The sequence below is a fragment of the Scyliorhinus torazame genome, chromosome 11 (assembly GCF_047496885.1).
Source record: "Scyliorhinus torazame isolate Kashiwa2021f chromosome 11, sScyTor2.1, whole genome shotgun sequence".
NCBI classification, from domain to species: Eukaryota; Metazoa; Chordata; class Chondrichthyes; order Carcharhiniformes; family Scyliorhinidae; genus Scyliorhinus; species Scyliorhinus torazame.
Window position 1 is genome coordinate 89,036,190 of NC_092717.1, and position 10,995 is coordinate 89,047,184.

Here is a 10,995-nt window from a genome sequence, read left to right on the forward strand (position 1 = left end):
AGGTAGAAGCGTTACAGAGACAGTGTAGCGATCTAAAGGCAGCATTAAGAGCACTCCATGCTGCCACCACAGAACAAAGACAAAGCACATTAGACCACGCAAAGTGCCGGAAGCAGATTGCAGAGCTGCAATCACTGCTTTCTGTTCAAAAGGGTTTTCAGGAAACCTTTGGGGAAACGTTAGATCAGGAAGACGGCCCTGATTGGGAAGAGTTAAACAAAACAGCGCAGAGATATGTTCAGGGAACATGTGCGCAGGGAAAGCCCCAAAAGAGAAAAGCACCCCAACCCCCCACACAGCAGATAGTTCAGGCTCCAATGAACCCTGTAACCACCCACCGCAAAGCCACACCGGACGATGCGGAATATCTATATTCCACCCCCTTAACAGTGACCCAATTACGGGATGCGTGCGAGAAGATCACACTGTTCCTCCCCACCTCAGACCCCCACCATTTCTTTGCCACAGTTAGACATCAGGTGCACATGTACGGCCTGGATGAGCGAGAGCATGTAAAGCTCACAGTTTTAAGTTTAGATCCGTCAGTAGCAGCAGCCCTTCCCGACCCACAGAATGTAGGAAGAGGCACCCTTGCAGAAATGCATACTGCGATCCTGGATGCGATCGGATATAAACGGGGTGACCCCATAGATGGCCTCAACAAATGTAGGCAAAAGAAATCCTAACACCCCACAGCGTTTGCTGGATGCCTGTGGATTTGGCCAGTGAGAAAGCCCGATGGATCATGGCGACTGACCATCGATTACCGGGAACTCAACAAAGTCACCCCCGCAGCAGCCCCCACAGTAGCAACAAGTCCCGAGACCATGCTCAAGCAGAGACTCAATTCCCGATTCTTTACGGTTTTGGACGTCAGTAATGGATTCTGGTCCATTCCATTGGCAAAGGCGTGCCAGTACAAATTTGCCTTCACCTTTAAAGCACAGCAGTACACGTGGACATGCCTGCCACAAGGATTCCACAACTCCCCCTCCATTTTCCACTGACAGCTGGCAAATGGTTGAGCAAATGTTTCTCGCCCCGAATGTCTGGTACAGTATGTAGACAATCTACTACTGCAGACAGACACCAAGGAAGAGCACATTGAGCTTCTGTCCGAATTCCTGGAACTATTATACTCAATCGGTTGTAAAGTCAACCCCAAAAAGGCACAGATTTTGGAAGAAAAGGTGATATATTTGGGAACAATTATCACACATGGTAAACGCGAGATCGAGCATAAAAGGATTGACTCGATTGCTAAATTGCCCCTTCCCCAGAACGTTTCAGCCCTCCGGTCAGTTTTAGGACTGGTTGGCTACTGCCGAAACCACATTGACGGTTTCGCCAGCAAGGCAGCACCCCTCTCAGACCTCCAAAAGAAAGGAGCCCCCTGGGAATGGCTTCCGCAGCATACGGATGCTGTGGATGCTTTGAAAAGAGCCCTCATAGCAGCTTCCGCACTACAAGTTCCAGACCCGCTTTCCCCTTACGCCATAGAGGTAGCGACCACAGATCGCACCCTTTCGGCCGTGCTCCTCCAGGAACGGAACGTCCAGTTAAGACCCGTAGCTTACGCCTCCAGACTCTTAGATGCTGTGGAGCAGGGATTTTCAGCCTGTGAGAGGCACCTGCTCGCAGTATTCTGGGCAGTCCAGTATTTTTCATATAATACCGGACTGAACCCCATCGCAATTCTCACCGACCACCCCCCCACCCAACCTTTACTGGACGGACGACTCAAGGACGGTACCGTCAGTCAAATAAGAGCAGCTAGATGGACCCTTCTCTTGCAGGACGGGACATCACTGTGAAAAGGACAAAGACACACACCTATTTAGCCGACAATTTACAGTACCCCGGAACCCCCCATGAATGTGAAATTATCTCTCCACACCACACCACAACACAGGCCCCTTTATCGCTAAAAACCCCCCCCAGAAAGTTAGATAGTTCAACCCAGAGCCCACAGCACACGGACACGTGTGAGCCCATAAAGATGTATGTGGATGGATCTTCCACAGTCTTGGATGGGAAGCGCATAACAGGTTGCGGTATATATGTCGAGGACATGCAGGGACGAGCCCTTGAGGAAATATCGTTAAAACTACCCGGACACTTAGACGCGCAGGCAGCAGAACCTGCGGCCATCGCATATATCGTGGAACACCCGGATTCCTTCCCCAGCCCAGCAGACATATACTCGGACAGCCTCTATGTCTGCAACAGCCTCACAGAATTTCTGCCCCTGTGGAAAGCAAGAGGATTTGTTTCCGCAGACGGAAAACCCCTGCCCTCAGCCCCATTGCTCCGTCATATTTTAGAAAGAGCCCAGAACAGGACTTATGGGATAATCAAAGTCCGCAGTCACCATCGTTCCTCCCCCCCTGGAAATGTAAAAGCCGACGCACTGGCTAAAGCAGGTTCCAGACACGGATACCTTTGGACACCCCCCGAAAGCACACCAGTGAGTGCAGTTCAGGTCTCACAGACAAAGATCGGGGAGCTAGTCGAGGCCCAGAAGCAGGACAGCAATCTCAGGGAGATTGTAAAAGGAAAATATCCAGCTCCCTATGAGAGATTTAGGAATGCACTGACCACACATGACGGTGTGGTGTTAAAAGACACCCTTTATGAGGTTCCTGAACAGGACAGGAATCAATTGATTTGCTTGTTCCATGACAGTCAAGGACATCAGGGAATCGATCCCACTACAGCCCATCTCAAGCAGCTTTGTTGGTGGCCGAATTTAAAGGAAGATGTATACCATGACATAGAAAATTGTCTTATCTGTGCCCAGAATAATCCGGACAGATAAGGGCAGCACGGTAGCATAGTGGTTAGCACAATTGCTTCACAGCTCCAGGGTCCCAGGTTCGATTCCCAGCTTGGGTCACTGTCTGTGCGGAGTCTGCATGTTCTCCCCGTGTGTGCGTGGGTTTCCTCCGGGTGCTCCGGTTTCCTCCCACAGTCCAAAGATGTGCAGGTTAGGTGGATTGGCCATGCTAAACTGCCCTGAGTGTCCAAAATTGCCCTGAGTGTTGGGTGGGGTTATTGGGTTACGGGGATTGGGTGGGGGTGTTGACCTTGGGTAGGGTGCTCTTTCCAAGAGCTGGTGCAGACTCAATGGGCCGAATGGCCTCCTTCTGCACTGTTAATTCTATACATTCTATACATGCTATATGCCAAAAAGGCCCAACTCAGCCACACCCGACCCGTTAATGGCCCCTGGACTAAACTCCAGATCGATTTTATAGGACCATTGCCCCCTTGTAGGAATGGCTATAAATATATATTTGTGGTAATTGACACATTTACAAAATGGGTGGAAGCATTCCCAGCCCGCACAAACACTGCAAATACCAGAGCCAAGATTTTGACCCACCACATCTTTACAAGGTGGGGACTCCCCCGCAGCACTGAATCCGACCAAGGCTCCCATTTTACGGGACGTGTCATGCAGAATGTCCTCACGATATTTGGCATCACCCAAAAATTCCACATAGCATACCACCCACAGTCGAGTGGTATCGTGGAGCGCATGAATCGGACCCTGAAATCCACCCTCAGAAAAATGGTCCAGCAGAACAACACCACTTGGGACTCAGTCCTCCCTTTTGCGCTGATGTTTTTGAGTAACACTATTTCTACCTCCACAGGTTACACCCCACACACTCTCATGACCGGACGCCCCATGAAAGGCACAGAATATTTGTTAGGTTTGGACTTGACCAGCCCCGAAGTGACAGCCCTCACACACACGAGAAAGCCGTGGAGCAATTAGTTGACAATGTTAAAACGGCTCAGCTAGCAGCCGCAGTAAAATTGGGCACAAGAAAGAAACAGAGCAAGGCTTGTTTCGACAAGACAGTGCATGCGACTGAGTATAGTATCGGACAGCAAGTGATGCTCTCTGTATATAACCCCAGCACATTCCTGTCACCAAAATACTCGGGTCCGTATTCCATTGCGGATAAAGTAAGCCCTTCCGTTTATAAAATAAAGTACCCCAATGGTAAGACTGCATGGTTTCATATTAACCAGCTGAAGGCATATGGAACACAGTCGAACCACGCACACCACGTCATGCTCGACGCAGCACACCACACCCCGCCCACAGCCAACGTAACCCTACCAACCCCCACCACGTCCAGCCCAGCCACGGACTCGACCTTGACTCCACCCCCGAAATATACACTCCACCTCGGAACGCCCACAGGCTGCAGCAGCAGAGACAGCGACTGTGACTCGGACGATAGCCACAGCACGCCTCCCTACTATCCCCATGCAACGGGACCCACGCCCAGCGATTCCGACTACAGTCCGAGTGATCCCTTCATGATCACTTTCCTGAATAAACCCCACCACCGACCACCGAACCACACTGACGACCCCGATTTTGTCCCCACACAACTAGACACCAATTATTGGCACCGTGACAACTCATACCGACTCGTCCGCAACGACGAGAGCGACCCCAACTCACACCATGCAGCCCTTTCAGCCCTAATCCACTCCAGAGTTTGGCACCCGGGAGAAGAGGATGACCTTGGGTCTGACTCCCAAACCGACAACCCCTTTGCGACCCTGTTCGCAACTGAGAACTGAGGTGTCCAGATGATGTTTTAAAAGGAACCGCTTGGGAGAAGTGTTGTCCTTTCTGATGGAACCTGCAGAATGTTTTATGTCGTGTGTAAGTTTGTTAAATATTGTATGTCCGACAGGAGAATTTTTTCTCACTGCCCCACGTCTATTCGGCCGAAACCTCTGAGGACTTGCCTACAGAGACTCACCAGTTCAGCAGAAACCTCTGAGAGCTTGTCTGCAGAGACTGGTTAAGGAACCAGGTGCCCGTTCATAACTGCCCTTCTGGTTCGAAGGATAGAACCACAACGGCAGCCCCACCACGATGACTACATTTTTGCCCGTTCTTGTCGGTTGCTCAGGCAGTGGAGAAACGGCTTGAGACCCACCCTGCCTGGGAACCCCCTCTGTTCAACTACGCGTGGGTAGGAGAGACACGGCATTGGTAGCCGTCCTACCTGGTGACTCCATCCAACTCTTACCCGTCGCGGCCCATACACACCTCATTTTGGCATTTTTCGTTCAAAAAGTTTTGTTTTGTTTAGGTAACCTTTAGGTTGCCGGCCACCTGCTATTTACATGCTGGAACATTGGGATGCTAAATCAGCACTGGTTCATTATTGGGAAGTGTGCCGTGTCCTAAAATTTGTTTTTTGAAAAAAAAAATGAGGGAGTCACACATAGTGACCAATTATAAAGAGAGTAATTGGCACTACAGGACAGACACACTAGCGTACCAGATATTAAACAAAGATAGTTACAGACACTATGCTTGTTTCTACAGAACTCCAGAAGCTCCAGGACCGGAGAAGACAAAGAAAGAAAAGGAAAGAGAAGAGCCATGAGGACTTCCTTCAAGTGGATCACCCTTGTGCTTTTGGACATTTGGTTGCACGTGACCGCGAACCCCATGACTTCAAGACCCCCAGCCGTTAATGTTTCACTATCCCGCAGGACCCAGAGCCCAGTCCCCAGCGACACTACAGCATCTTGGTGTGCCAGGTTTATAACCTGGTACTCTCTGTCCTATGTAATCGAAACATTACTAGCATTAGCGATACTCTGCTGCATTGTGCAGACTATGCGTCTACGGAAATGGAGAAGGAGAGCCTACCGCGCTCGAACCCTGGTATATAGGATCAGATCCCCTATGTTCGGTTACCACCAGACCCCTGACCCCCGCGATCTATAATAAAGTACATTCACTTGCGTTCATTGTTATTGTAAATAAATAACTGTAAAGAACTTTTTCATGAGCAAATTGTATGATCCTGAGCTTGACTGCCAAGCCAGGAAAGACTGTATGAAATGCTATGATTTTGCTGTATGGTTGAGGAAGGTAGTATAATGGAATGTCTAAGTGAGTGTAGTATATTAAGAATAAGTTAGAGGTTCCCAGTTTATTGTTTTGTAATGCATGTCCCTGTCTGACATAGCGCCCTTAGAATTGTTAGTTAAAAATGTTTTGTGCATAGCTATGGTCAGTGCAGAGGCCATGAAGGAAGTTTCCCCCCCCCCAGGTCAGGGAATGGAAAGCAACATAGTGATGTGATCCTTCACGCTTCGCGTTAGGATCACAAGGAGGGTATGTAGCCAGTTAAAATGGCAAACTCCCGATTTAGAATGGCGAACCTCGATTTAAAATGGCGAACGGCAAAGGCTGATGGGAAAATCAGCCAACAGGACTAAAAGAAACAGCTGCAGGTAGACTGTGTATTCACCTCTGGGAAAGCCAGACAAGATCGATACCTGTAGCCATCAGCACAACAAAACACCAGCCATCTGAATACTAATGAGCAATCCCCAGGAACAATGTGCAACAATTTAGACACACAATGCCAACCCAGACTCTTCGGCGCCAACAGACGCCTACACAAAGGGAGGTGAACGACCACCTCAAGACCGCCCATCGATCAAGGAATCGCTCCAGCATTGGAGAATATCGAACCAAGTGATTGGGACAAAGTCCAATCACTTGGAACCAGGTACAGGGTCCGCCCCGAAAGGCGGGAAGCCCCTGGGGACTATAAGAATAGAGTCCAAGTTCAAATCGACCCTTCTGCACCCTTCTTCCTCCTGCCACCCTGCTGCTCGCCTTCTACAACAGCCACTCAAATCGTAAGTCTTACTTCAACGCTCGCTACGAGGTAGGCGCTCCTAGCTATCGATCTGTACCCACTTCGAATCCCGCAGGCTCAGAACCCAAATGAAAGGCCATTCGTTTCCCTGACCTGGTGGGCCATTTCCAAAGTTAAGTATTGGCCTGTTAGTTGTAGGAAGTAGCTTAGAAGTAGAATTTATGCATAAGCATTGATTACTGTATATAATAAATGTGCGTTGATTTAACTCTTACTAAGCGGTGTGTTGGATTATTGATCATTACTTGGACTTGAACCACGTGGCGGTATCAGAAAGATACCTGGCGACTCGAGCAAAGGTGATGGAACAGAGCAATTAAACTAAGGCTAAAGTTAGCAGCAACATAGCATTGGAAAGGGTGCAGAGGAGATTTACCAGAATGTTGCCTGGTATGGAGAGAAGATCTTATGAGGGAAGGTTGAGGGATCTGAGGCTGTTTTCGTTAGAGAGAAGAAGGTTAAGAGGTGACTTAATTGAGGCATACAAGATGATCAGAGGATTAGATAGGGTGGACAGTGAGAGCCTTTTTCCTCGGATGGTGAAGTCTAGGGGACATAGCTTTAAATTGAGGGGAGATAGATTTAAGACAGATGTCAGAGGTAGGTTCTTTACTCAGAGAGTAGTAAGGGCGTGGAATGCCCTGCCTGCAACAGTAGTAGACTCGCCAACACTAAGGGCATTCAAATGGTCATTGGATAGACATAAGGATGATAAGGGAATAGTGTAGATGGGCTTTAGAGTGGTTTCACAGGTCGGCGCAACTTCGAGGGTCAAAGTGCCTGCACTGCGCTGTAATGTTCTATGTTCTATGTTCTATCCAGAATTGCAGGGAGCGTTAGAAAGGTGGCATCAGACATTAAAGACAATGTTGAGGGCGTATTGTCATGCTTATCCAGAGGATTGGGATAAAGGAATCCCATTCGTATTGCTTGCAATTAGGGATGCACCTAATGAGTCTACCAAATTTAGTCCTTTTGAACTAATTTTTGGTCATGAGGTAAGAGGACCACTTAAATTGATTAAGGAAAAATTGGTGGGTGAGAAATCGGAAATTACACTATTGGATTACGTGTCAAATTTTAGGGAACGATTAAATAGAGCAGATGAATTGGCTAGACAACATTTGAAAGTTGCACAAAATGTGATGAAACGGGTAGGCGCAAGAAATCCAAAGTTAGTAGTTTTGCCAGTGGGGATAAAGTTTTAGTGTTGTTACCAGTGATAGGGGAGCCTTTAAAAGCTAGGTTTTGTGGACCGTACCAGATTGAAAGGAAATTAAATGAGGTGAATTATGTGTAAAAACACCAGGCTGGTTTAGCACAGGGCTAAATAGCTGGCTTTGAAAGCGGACCAAGGCAGGCCAGCAGCACGGTTCAATTCCCGTACCAGCCTCCCCGAACAGGCGCCGGAATGTGGCGACTAGGGGCTTTTCACAGTAACTTCATTTGAAGCCTACTTGTGATAATAAGCGATTTTCATTTCATTTCATTTTTTTTCAGATAGAAGGAAGACTCACCGAGTGTGTCATGTGAATATGCTTAAAAGGTACTTTGAAAGGGAAGGAGAGAAAAAGGACGTTTTAATGTTTCTAACTCAAAGTGATGAACCAAATCCAGATGACTGTGAATTTGACATACCTCAAATTAAATTGGAAAATGAGGATGTTCTTATAAATTGGGATGAATTGTTAAGTTACCTGCCAGAGGAAAAACAAACTGACCTGAAAGAGTTATTGATATCACATGGGCAAGTTTGTAGAGGTAAATTGGGAAGTACTAAAATGGCTATATCTGATGTAGATGTGGGAAATGCTGTTCCTATCAAACAACATCCACATAGACTTAATCCTTTAAAATTGGTACAGGTTAACAGAGAGATTGAGAGTATGCTGAAGAATGGCATAATTGAAGTGGGTTGCAGCTAATGGAGCTCACCCATAGTGAAGGTACCTAAACCGACGGTACCCAACAGTTGTGTGTGGACTATCGAAAGGTGAATGCAGTTACAAGAATGGACTCTTATCCTATACCACGTTTGAGGGATTGCATTGAGAAAGTGGAACAACCTGATTTTATTTACAACTTCCAGACAAGCATCGTATGGAGTTCTTCGGTCGACTTCAGGAGGCGGGTTTGGTGGTGAACCTAGCCGAAAGTGAATTTGGAGAAGCCCGAATCACTTTGCTTGCGGAGTTTCCAATACCCTCAAGACAAAGAGAAATAATGCGATTTCTTAGCATGAGCGGATTTGATCGAACCTTTGTGCAAAGGTTTTGTGGCGTGACTACTCCACTGATGGACTTGCTAAAGAAACCTAAAAAATTTCAATGGACAGTGGACTTTCAACAGGCATTTGACTGCCTGAAAGCTGTGATCACCAATGTTCCTGTATTGGAGAATTGCAAGGGACTCTGTGGTCAGATTGAACGAAAGTGTCTGATTCTAAAGAGAAATGCCGAGGAGTAGAGGAATGGATGGATCATGCAGAGACTTTGTTCAAAGAGACTGTCAATCGAGAAGGGTTTGGGTTGGAGGAAGAAGAACAAAGAAAAATGGACTATGTTATTATACCTGTTTGCGTGTGTTGTTTTATTTTAAATGAAAAGGTATATTTACTGTGTACCTTTCTTAGTGGATCGTGCAAAAGTGAAAAATGAAACCATCTTGAAGTTTATGGTTTTTTTTTTTTCTTGGGGGCAGGTGTCATGTGAGATTACCTTTAAGACATGGATGTTAAGCAATGTACCTTTAAGAAAACTATGATGTCAGAGAGTGGGTGGGGCTTAGCTCAGGTCAGCCATTTTGCAATTTAGTTGCAGTTTGGAGGAAAAGAGCTGGGTGTGTGTCTGTGTTTTGCAGTGAGCTGGATCTCTGCCATGAAAGACGATCTCTGGATCATTTGGGTGATTTAAACTTATAATAGTGAAGCCTTTAACCTGATGTGATTTTGTTTCAAGGTGTTAAGTCTCTTGGAATTTTGAAGGAACATTTTAAGGAATTATTTACTGTTGCAATATTTTCTGAGTTATCTTTGAAGTAAGGGGTGTTAAGAGAGCCAATGTTTACTTAAGATGTTAAGTTGAGTTCATGGAATAAACAGTGTTTTGTGTTTAAAAACCCACAAGTCCATAATTGTAATCCCACACCGAGGGAAAAAGCCGTGTGCGAGGAAAAGCAACAAATCCATTAAAGGGAGAGGTTGGTTGAACTCCATGATACATTTTGGGGTTCTGAAAATGCCTCGACCATAACACAATCCTCAGCACTATCAGCAACTCTGCCAATCTTCACGTCATCTGCAAACTTGCTAATCAGACCACCACATTTTCCTCCACATCATTTATGTATACTACAAATAACAGAGATCCCAGCACTAATCCCTGGGAACATCACTAGCTACAGGTCTCCATTCTGAAAAACATCCTTCCACGGCTACTCTCTGTCTTCTATAACCAAGTAAGAAGTCATTCAACACCAGGGTAAAGTCCAACAGGTTTGTTTTGAAATATTAGCTTTTGGAGCACTGCTCCTTTCTCAGGTGAGGAAGGAGCAGTGCTCCGAAAGCTAGTGATTCAAAAAAAACCTGTTGGACTTTAACCTGGTGTTGTAAGACTTTTTACTGTGCTCACCCCAGTCCAATGCCGGCATCTCCACATCACTTCTATAACCAAGCCAGTTCTGTATCCATCTAGCCAGCCCACCCCGAATCCCATGCGATTTTAGTTTGTACCAGTCTGCCATTTGGGACCTTGTCAAGCGCCTTACTAAAATCCATTTAACGACACTCTGGTTTCTCTTCAGATCGTATAAATCTTTTGCCTTTTACTAAAGTCCTTACAAATTACAACCACAGCCTTTCTCTCATCAATTTACTTTGTCACCTCTTCAAAAAACTAAATCAAGTTGGTGAGACATGACCTTCCCCATACAAAACCATGCTGCCTGTCACTAACTAGTCCATTTTCCTCCAAATATGCATGTATCCTGTCCCTCAGTATCTTTTCTAAAAGCTTCCCCACCACTGATGTCAGGCTCACTGGCCTATAATTTGCTGGATTATCCCTACGTCCTTTCTTAAACAAGGGAACAACAATCCTCTGGAACCTTGCCTGTGGTCAAAGGGGATGTGACGATATCTGTTAAGGTCCCAGCTATTTCTCCCCTTGCCTCCCACAGTAACCTGGGAACTTGTCTACCTTGCAGTGGCTAGCACTGTTGCTTCACAGGGCCAGGATCCTAGGTTCAATTCCCATCTTGGGTCACTGTCTGTGTG

At 46.6% G+C, this 10,995-nt stretch overlaps 1 long non-coding RNA gene across 1 annotated transcript in view; it reads left to right on the plus strand.

Annotated features, from left to right (window-relative positions):
• Window positions 1-10,204, plus strand: part of LOC140385367 (uncharacterized) — a 214,216-nt gene extending 204,012 nt beyond the window's left edge. The window contains exon 3 of the long non-coding RNA XR_011933343.1: window positions 8,223-10,204. This is a non-coding gene — a long non-coding RNA (uncharacterized lncRNA). The remainder of the gene's footprint in view (window positions 1-8,222) is intronic.
• The last annotated feature ends 791 nt before the right edge of the window (window positions 10,205-10,995 follow it).